The sequence below is a fragment of the Cicer arietinum genome, chromosome 5 (assembly GCF_000331145.2).
Source record: "Cicer arietinum cultivar CDC Frontier isolate Library 1 chromosome 5, Cicar.CDCFrontier_v2.0, whole genome shotgun sequence".
NCBI classification, from domain to species: domain Eukaryota; kingdom Viridiplantae; phylum Streptophyta; class Magnoliopsida; order Fabales; family Fabaceae; genus Cicer; species Cicer arietinum.
In genome coordinates, this window is record NC_021164.2 from 30,283,286 (window position 1) to 30,293,776 (window position 10,491).

Here is a 10,491-nt window from a genome sequence, read left to right on the forward strand (position 1 = left end):
TTCAACTGGTTGAAGTAATCATGCATGCCTTGGATGTTCAGCCTGTACTTGTTGACTCACTAAGCACTTATAGACAAAATATGCTACATCTCTCTTCATCCCCTCCCACCAATACAATTCTCTCAAGTCTTGATACATCTTGTTAGAACCTAGGTGAATAGTATACGAAGAATGACGAGCCTCCTCTAAAATTTTCCTTCTTAAGCCCCCAACATTTGGAACACATAATCAAGACTTCAACTCAATAGACCATCAGAATCATTTGAAAAATATGAAATTTTACCATTCTAAACATTATTTAACATATTCACCAAGTATGAGTCTTTACTTTGAGCTTCCTTGATATCATCAATTATGGTTGGACGAATTTGTACATGGGCTAAAAATAACATTGAACGATCAAGTTCAAATTGAATTCCACTTGCAACAATTTCTTGAAGTTCTAAAACTATTGGCCTCTTTACTTCTGCTATATGAGAGACTACCCATAGATATCCTACTCAAAGCATCTACAACAACATTTTTCTTTCAAGAGCTCCATCCATGTTCTTTCTCGTAAATTTAAATCTCATTGTTGAAAGGTATACTTAAGACTTTAATGGTCGGTATAAATCTCACAAGTTTCACCATATCGATAGTGCCTCCAAATCTTAAGAGAGAAAGTTATTGCAACCATTTCTAAATCATGTGTGGGATAGTTTGCCTCGTTCCTCTTTAGTTTTCTAGATGCATATGCAATAAACTTACCTTAGTGCATAAGTACACAACCGATACCAACTCTAGAAGCATAACAATATACTGCATAACGTTCACCACCTAGGGGTAATGCCAAAATAGGTGCTGATGTCAAGTACTAGTTTAATTTTTGAAAGCTTTCCTCACATGCATCGGTCTATCGGAACTCAACTTTCTTTTAGGTCAACCTAGTAACGAATATGCAATTTTTGATAAATCATTCAAAAAACGGCGATAATAACCAGCTAAACTAAGAAAACTCTAAATCTCCTTTATTGTGGTTGGTTTGGGCCAATTCTGCACTTCTTCCACCTTTCTTGGATCAACACTTATTCCATTCTTAGACACAACATGATCTAAAAATGCCACACTATCCAGCCAAAACTGACATTTTGATAATTTTACATATAGTTGTTTATCTCTTGAGGTTTGCAAAACCAACCTGAATTGTCGCTCGTTTTCTTATTTACTCTTGGAATAAACTAGGATATCATCAATGAACACAATCACCATTTGATCCACGAATGGTTTTAAAATGTGATTCATCAAAACCATAAAAGTTTTAAGGGCATTAGTAAACCCAAAAGACATAACCAGAAATTCATAATGTCCATAACGCGTGCGCAAAGCTGTCCTCATTATATTATCCCTCTTAATCTTCAACCGGTGATACCCCGACCACAAATCAATCTTAGAAAAACATTCAGCTCCTTGAAGTTGGTCAAACAACTCATCAATGCGGGGTAACATGTATTTATTCTTTGCAATTACTTTATTCAACTATCTATAGTCTAGACACAACCGCATGGATCCATATTTATTCTTTATAAATAAGACTTGTTCTCCCCAAGGAGACGAACTTGGGCGAATAAAACCCTTATCAAGTATATCTTAAAGTTGCTCTCTTAACTCCTTAAGTTCTTCTGAGGTCATACAATAAGGAGGTATGGAAATGGGATGAGTGTTAGGAACCAAGTCTGTACATAACTCAATCTCCCCATCAGGTGGCAACATAGGAAGTTCTTCAAGAAAAAAATATGGATATTCACTTGCTATTGGAAATTTTTCCAAATTCTCCTGAACCACTTGTGTACCCCTTACAAAGGCTAAGTACGCTTGACAACCTCTTCTCATTGACTTTCTAGCTCTCGAGGATGAGATTTGGTTAAGTGGTACCCAACAATGTTCTCCTTGAAACAAGAAGACTAATTGCCCCGATATCTCAAATTTCTCCACTTTGTTATGACAATCCAAAGTTGCATGATGAAAAGCCGACCAATCCATACCTAAAATCACATTAAAACCTATCAAGTAAATAACTACTAAATCAATTGGCAACACCTTGCCTTCAATAGTTATATCACAAGAGCGATACACTGAGTTGCAAACAAATTTCCTCCAACAAAATAATGTGTAGCTCGAGGATCAAACAAAATATGAGCATTTTTGGAACAAATATAAAGTATACCTGTAATTACTGCATCGGATGTCTGAGCATCCTGACGAGTCAAAGCAAGCACTCGAGCCTAACCTCATCATGTTGGTATTAGACCTCTACAACCAAATCATCTACCTCGCTGTTGAGATGCTCTTGAACCTCTAACATAAGAATTTCAACTTTGTCACACAAATGCATAATGAGCCTCAGAAGATGCCAAAGTTGTTGGTGCTAATGCATAACTAGAGGATGGATGTGTCGTGTGTATAGAACAATCCCTCTTGATGTGGACTACTTGGCCACATTGATAGCACACCATACCGTATCTAGAACAGTTTCCAAAGTGAAGCCTACGACAAATAGAACATCGTGTAACTAAAACATCGAAATGTCTCTAAGGGAAATTGGATTGTGATGCTTCTCCAGAATCTGATCTACGACTCTACCGTGTTCCAGATGATGTCCCGCTACGAACATGTCTTTGAGACATGAGTCTTTGTTGCCCCTGATAACCAAACATATATCCACCACCGCAATTCAGATAGTTATTGTAAGATCCTTCAACCCTTTGTTTCCCGCGAATCTTGTCTATTACCACCTTTTTCCTTTTATCGTTGCTCAATCTAAAGTGTCAAACTTAAAAATCTGCAAAAGTATAACATTATGACCCAACCATAGATCTGAATAAGTAATCCTTCATTCCTCTGATGAACTCTTCGAAAGAAAACGAGCCATGAACAACTGAGAGAACTCTTTCCATGCTAACGAAGGTGATCCCATTTGCCTACCATGTGACATTGAAATGAGTTCAATTATATTGCTCTTACTTTTGAACAACCCAATGCTCTCCAAAGCCGCTCTAGACTATCAATGAATAGCTATGGGTCCTTAGTCGCACTAGACCCATAAAAAGTAGGGGGTTTAAGCTTCATGAAGTCTGGTAAAGTAACCTCAATACCCCTCGTTGCAGCAGTTGTCTGATGCTCAACTTGTCTAACCTCTTGTTGACCATTTGGATTTTCATGTGTTTGATCACCCTCCTGTTGTTTCCCGACGACAACCCCACAAGTTGTTGCACAACCTATTGTAATCCCTGCAGATCAGTGACGAACTCTTCCATGGTTGGATTTATGTGCATCCTCCTAGGTACCTCAACATTTGCATCCAAGAAAAGTACGCCAATATTAGATCTACGCCTATTTCGAGCACAAACTGAAACATGACCTCGTTGAGGAGAACCTTAGGCTTGGGCAATTGACTCATCAACTATCAGAGGAAGTTCGTTTAGAGGAATGACTTGATCATAGGAAGTCTGATCAAATGAATGACTCAATCTAAGGAAAGACTGATCCATAAGAAGTCTAATCAGAGGAAAAATTGTATTAGAGGAAGTCCAATCGGAGAAATGGTTTGACCAAAGAAAGTCAAGTTAAAGTCTACAATAGAAAATTTAGAGGAAGTCTACGTAGTACATCCAAAGGGAAGGTTTAGAGGATGCGTAGAACATCTAGATGGATGGTTCAAAGGATGTTTAGAACATACATAGGGAAGGTACAAAAGATGTGTTAACACATATAACACACCAGTTAGACCATTAACACACAGAGGTCAGATTCAAAGGATGTCTGATTTTGTGCTGCAATGGTTCAAATATGAGATTCCCTAATCTGGTCTTCATCCTATTTTAGTGTTGCCTTGGACTGTAAACGACACCAAAGATGAAGGAGAGGACATGCACGAGGTCAGATTAAAGGAAGAGTGCTTCAGATAGTTGCTGCTATTGAAAGATCTTGGGAAGAAAAGGAAAAATATAGGATGTTGATGATGAATAGTACCTAGTGAAATGAATGAGTTAGGATGGAAGAGAAAATGGGGTTGTTGAATAATATATGAATGATAGGTATACCCGTGATTGAGAGAGAGAGAAAGAAAAGTGACGTGTTTTCCTCTTTTGACACATGTACTTGTTAATACTTCCACTTTCCTATCCCAACTTTGAACATAAATTAAATATTACTAAAAATAATGTATAATGTTTAACAAAAATTCTAATAATCTAATTACTATTTTAATCTTGTAATATTTCAAAGGTAGTGAGAGATGGGTTGTTACAAAAGTATCTTACAATTTAAACCATTAGTAGACAAACTTTGAACAAACTATTCATTAGAAATAGTGTGCATAACATACACATGAAATATTGGTCCCACTGATCGAATAAAAATATGACACATTTGATAAGGTCGTGTGTCTCATTATCCTCTTTTAACGAGAATTTAAGAGTTAAACTCTTGACCTTTATGTAGCGGCTCACTTCATTATCATATATGTAACTATATATGAAAAGCACCCATATATGTGTATGTGTGTGTCTATTAAGAGGACAACCTCATCCTTACCACCTTTATTTCTTATGGTCCAATTACTTTAATCATTTGGGATGTATCTTTTGTCAACTAGTTCAATCATTCTAATAATGTATTTTCAAAATTTGATTCTACTCACGTGTGAGTTGATTTTTCTACAATTGGTGCTCAATTAGATATGAGTTTGTATCACATATCTAATGATGTCTTCAATATTTTATTTGAAGACATGATCATATTTTGGTCATTCATTTCGTCAAATAATTACAAGATTCATTTCGACTTAATAAACTTTGAGTATTCCTTCATCCAGATGATTATACCTTTTATATATTATTTATAGTCTTCACCAATTATCACCAAACAATGACTCTGTTGTCATTTAAATGTCATAATATCTTTTACTATATTGAATAGACACTTCAATGTAAAATTATAATTTCCTTTTAATATATCAACGATAAAATACATTGAATACATTAATTAAATATATATTACAACAACAAACATGATCATAAAATTTTGTCCTATATAACCAACTTTAATTTCATAATTTGGGTCCAACACATGTAAGTCATCTACTCCTTAACAAATAAGAATCTATTTTTTTCTATTAAAAAAATAATTTATTCTTATATAGTTATTGTATAACTAATACATACATCATCAATTCTATTTGTTAAATTCAAGTTTTATATTTAAATATATATGTTCTAAACTAAATCCAAACAAGTATCATAATATAAAATAAACAATGAAGAAAGACCATTAAAATTTTCCATTACTTTCTTCCATGAATATTTATCACCTTACAATAATTTCAAAATTTATATCCAAATTATATTTAATATCAACAGAAATTAAGAATTACTTTCATACTATTATGCACCTAAAATATAAATTTATCAATTCTAAATATAAAACTTCTTGCATAAAGTAACAATATAATTAAAAGCATGGTATTGATATTTATGACAACTTGTATATATTAATTTTAAAATAAAATGACTTACAATAATGAATTTTAAGTCAATCTTTTAGTATATATTTATCAAAATTCACATATTTCATAATCAATTTGTTTTTTTTATTTCTTTTCTCTTCTTCCTTTTTTCCATCATTAACCAACAAAGTGTAACAAAGTTATGGGAGATTCTTTTCATAAAGTTATAATTCTAAACATTTCAGAGTCAAATAAAGTTTTAGGTTATTGCTTTATGATAATAACCACTCTTACTTATATTGAATGATATGGTTGATTGTTAAGTTAATGTGCTAGTGTAGTAATTCCTTTATGGATATCGAAAAGTTGTGGTTAATTAATTATAATAATATAACATTTATTTATTTAACTTTTTAGATATGGGTTTCCATTATAAAAAAGACAAAGAATACAAGCAGTCACAAAAAACAAAAAGTTCAGTCCTTTTTATTATATATAGTAGTTACTACTCAGTCACAGTTCTTATAAAGTGTCATTTCTTTTAAATTTAACATGCATTTTTTTTTCAATTTTTATGTTACACGTAATTGAACTCAGCTTCTCTATCTGTTTATGTGACCATCATGATCCATTTATCTTTATTCTGTATATATATATATAAAAATATGTCTGAGTTTGTTTAAGATACTAATGAGATGAGCAAACTTTAGTTATTTGGATTATGGATTATTTTGAATGTAAATAACGAACGGATACCTTTTCAGCAATTTGTATACTAAATACTTTTTTTACTCAAATTTCCCTAGACCATGCATAAAAATATTTGCCTTTCACGTTTAAAAAAGTTATATTTAATGAAAGAAATTAATGCTAAATTTTTTTTTGGTAACTTTACAGTGGAATAAACTATACTAATATACTTTTGGCAGAAATAAATTTTTGCTTGTTTTTTTTTTAAATTTATTCAAACATTAATGTTCTTAAAAAAAATATTATTAGGCAAACAATAATACTTGAAGTGGTTTGTGACCTTTCATTACCATATAGAAAATTAAAAACAATTTCTATAATGTGAATTAGTGAATAGGATCTGTCTGCCTATTAATTGTGTGTTGTTAACCATCATCTCATAAATATTTCAAAGAAAACCTATAACTCACCTTTTATTATAAAACTATTTAATATGAGGGTTTTTAGAAGGCTTTTTTGTCCTTAATATAAAAAAATGATAGTTTTTAATGTGTAAATATTATTTAGATGTCATTTTTACTCTAAATAATTATGTTTGTCATGTTATCGGGATATGAAGAATTCTCTGAAAAGTGGAGAGATGATAGGCTCAGAAAATGGAGATGAGATGCTTTTAAAAAGGCACATACATCCATACTATCTAAAGAAAAACAACATAAAAAGAAAAATTTAGAGGATGGTTGAATAGAAGAAAAGCTATACATCTACTAGGTTGTTCATAATATGGATTTGACTACAAACTAATTTTATTTATTTTTATTTTTATAAAGGTTTTTGGTTATCCAACATTTAAGAACCAGTTATTAATCAATATATGTAACATAGTAAATATTTATTTTACATCAACTTCTATTTAAAAACAACCAAAAAAACCGATTTTTGTAACGTGAATTTGTTCCTACGATAAACCATCATGATTTCTACAACTAAATGAAAATATTTCCCATGTAACCCAAGTAATTACTTTTTTTAAAAAAACACTACTCTTTAGTCCTTAATAAGAGTGACTTGTTATATGGTTTTTCTATCCTTAATATAAAAAAAGTACAACTTTTAATATGTAAATATTATTTAAATGTCTTTTTTCATCTTAATTATTATTACGTTCCCCATGCTATCAGGATATGAATAGTTCTATAAAAAGTGTAGAGATGAGAGGCTCAGAAAGTTTGGATGAGATGCTTGCGCATATATACATGCATTCTATCTAAACAAAAACAAAATAAAAGGACAAAATTAGTGGATGGTTATGGAGGAAACAAATTGGTTCATAAAGTTGTAATATTTGGTCAAATTAATTTTTGAATTTTGTAAATTCGTAAATACATTTTAGAAATTGTAAAATATTAATCAAAACAGTCTATATTTAAATTTTTATCGTTAAAAACTATGTTGTGATAAGTTAATTGAATATATCACTATAACATTTTTAAATTTTGGGCACACTTATCTTGACAACAGCTAAAAAACGTGACTAGAAACGAGAATAGACAACATTTTTTCAAGTGTTGTTTATAACATGCATATAAAATACACTTTCTTACTTGTTAACATAAAACTGTTGCATATTTGTTTTCAAGGTACGGGTTAAAAAGTGTGGCCGATTTAGACAACACTTTTAAACCATTGCCTGAGATAATTTTAAAGCAACATATTATAAATGTGGCCTTAATATAGAAAGTGTTGCCTAAACCATGTTTAAACCACAATACATGACTGTGGGATAAAATAGAAAAAAGTGTTGGCTAAACCAAAACCCTTAATTATTTGCCTAAATCTAATTTCTCAAATTTAATTTTCCCAAATTATATGATTAGTTCCCCACACCAAAAACCTTAGTGCCTGAACCAAAACCCTTAGTGTCTAAACCAAAACCCTTAGTTCCTAAATCAAAACCCTTCTCAATCGCATTTGTACCGTTCGCCACTGTCTCATCTTTGCTTTGTCTTTGTCTCCTTGCCTCTCGTCTGAACCCAAAACCCTTCTCAATCGCATCTATATTTGTCTCTATAACTCTCATCTATTTCCTTGCATATGTATTGTTCGTATTCATCTTCGTCTCGCCTGAACCAGAACCATTTTCGCCTTCGTCTTGCACGACGCTGTCTTGTGTTGTGACTTCTCTCGTCGTCTTGTGCTCCGGCAGTTCTCGTCGTCTTGTGCTCCGACAGCTCGTGTTTAACTTAACCCTCACTAGAAGGTCGCGCACATGTAAGAATATGTTTCACCCATCTTCTTTTTTATTCTTCAATTTGTGTTTTGATGTCTTTCAATTTCATTTGTGAGTACTACGTTTTTATTAATTAGTAATTTTATATGACTTATTGAATTATTGGTTGCAATATCTAAATTGTGAAGTTGAAGTTTGAGATCATGGATATGGCTGCTCACCACTGTTTACAAACCTTGTTTATTTGCATTAAATTGAATTTTTTTTTGTCCTCAATATACATGACATTGATGTATTTATGTTACTGAACTCTGGAATTTAAACAATCTCGAATTGCTCCATGCTTGGTCTTGTTATCTGTTGCTGAATTCCTATAGGTTTAGTTTAATTTTGGTCTTTTTTTTTTTTGTTGCTAATTTGAATATTTGGTGAAGATGATGGTGGTGAACAAATGTAATACTAATAAGATTAATCAATGTTTTGAGTTTCTATTGGAATTAATGTTGTGGTGATGGGGTTGTGGAACTTCCTAAGTTCTTTTTGAACGAGGTGAAAAAACTTTTCCTAGTTTAGATTTACTTTTTTTTTTTGTATATAAGTTTTGAAAGGATAAGATAAACATCTCTCTTGCTTGATTATTGTATGTTATTTATGATCATTGTAAGACCCATAATTTTAAAGTACCCTTTTATGTATTTTTGGTATATTTTGGATTTGTGGATCGGAGGCTTTTAGGCCAAAGTTAATAATATTTTGGAATTTTATAATCAAAATGATATTTCGATGCCAATTAGAATTTCTCGTCGATAAAAAAGTTGAATTTAACTGCGGTAAATACTTTACGGAGAATTTAAGGCGTTTCGGGTGAAACGGTAATTTAATAAATATCTAGATTTTGAGATATTTGTTAAGTTATATTTATTATATATTTATATGTTTGCTTGGAGGGAAAAAGAAAGGAAAACTAGAAGGAAGGAAAATGAAAAGAAAATAGTATATAAAGGAAGGAAGGAAAAAGGAAGAAAGGAAAAGCAAAGGAAAGAAATAGAAAGGAAGGAAAACTCAGAATTTCCATCTCCTTCCTCTGAACTCACGTGAGCATAAACCCAAAATCCATCCTTTCTCCATTTTTCGTTTTCGTTGCTTCCTTTTCTTCAAAGCTAGTGACCCAAGGTCGGGTGAGAGCTAGACCAAGGTTTTCGTAACTCCACTCTTCCTCTTTGATTCGAAAACGAAGAAAAACGGTTTTTGAGATCCAAACACAAACCCCTCCGTTTCTTCTTGATCCAAACCTCATTCCTCGAAGAGATAGAAGGGAAAGTTGCTCACCTCCGTGCTACGGTGCTAGTGCACTAATTTGGAAGCGGCGTTGCGAGCGGAGATTTTACCGGAATTTCTCGCGGAACCGGAAACACTCGATAAAGCTAACTTTGAGGTAAGGGCTCCTTCCAAACTTCTAGCTTGCATTAGGGACTTATCTGTAGTTGTGTGGGAAGGAATTTGTTAGGGTTAAATGTATCGATTTGGGGAAAAACGAAACTAGTGCGTTATGGGTAAAAACCTTAGAGTTAGGTTTTGTTTATAGTGATGAATGTTTCGTGGTAAATGAAATTTGATGTATCTGGGTGTTATGTTGCGTGATTTGTGTTCGTTGTATTTGGTGTGTTCGTACTTGATGTTTGTTAATTGGTGTGGTTGTTGTGAATTATGGTTTGAATGTGAAAGTATGTTTGAATTTGTTTCTGTGGAATTTGAAAACCATTAGAGTTAAACGAGTATTAAAAATGGGGAATCTTTTAATACCTCGGTTTACTTAATGTGCATTTGAGGAAAATGTTTAAGTTAACTGGGCGTTGAGAATGGGGAATCTCTTAATGTCTCGGTTACTTAACTATCGTTTTTGAAAATCGTTTCGGTAAATGAGTATTAAGAATGGGGAATCTCTTAATGACTCGTTTACTGAATGTTTTGCGAGAAAACCGTTTAAGTCAAAAGTATATTAAGAATGGGGAATCTCTTAATATGACTGTTTGCTTAACGTTTTGTTTTGAAAATCATTAAGTTAAATCGGTATTAAGAACGGGGAATC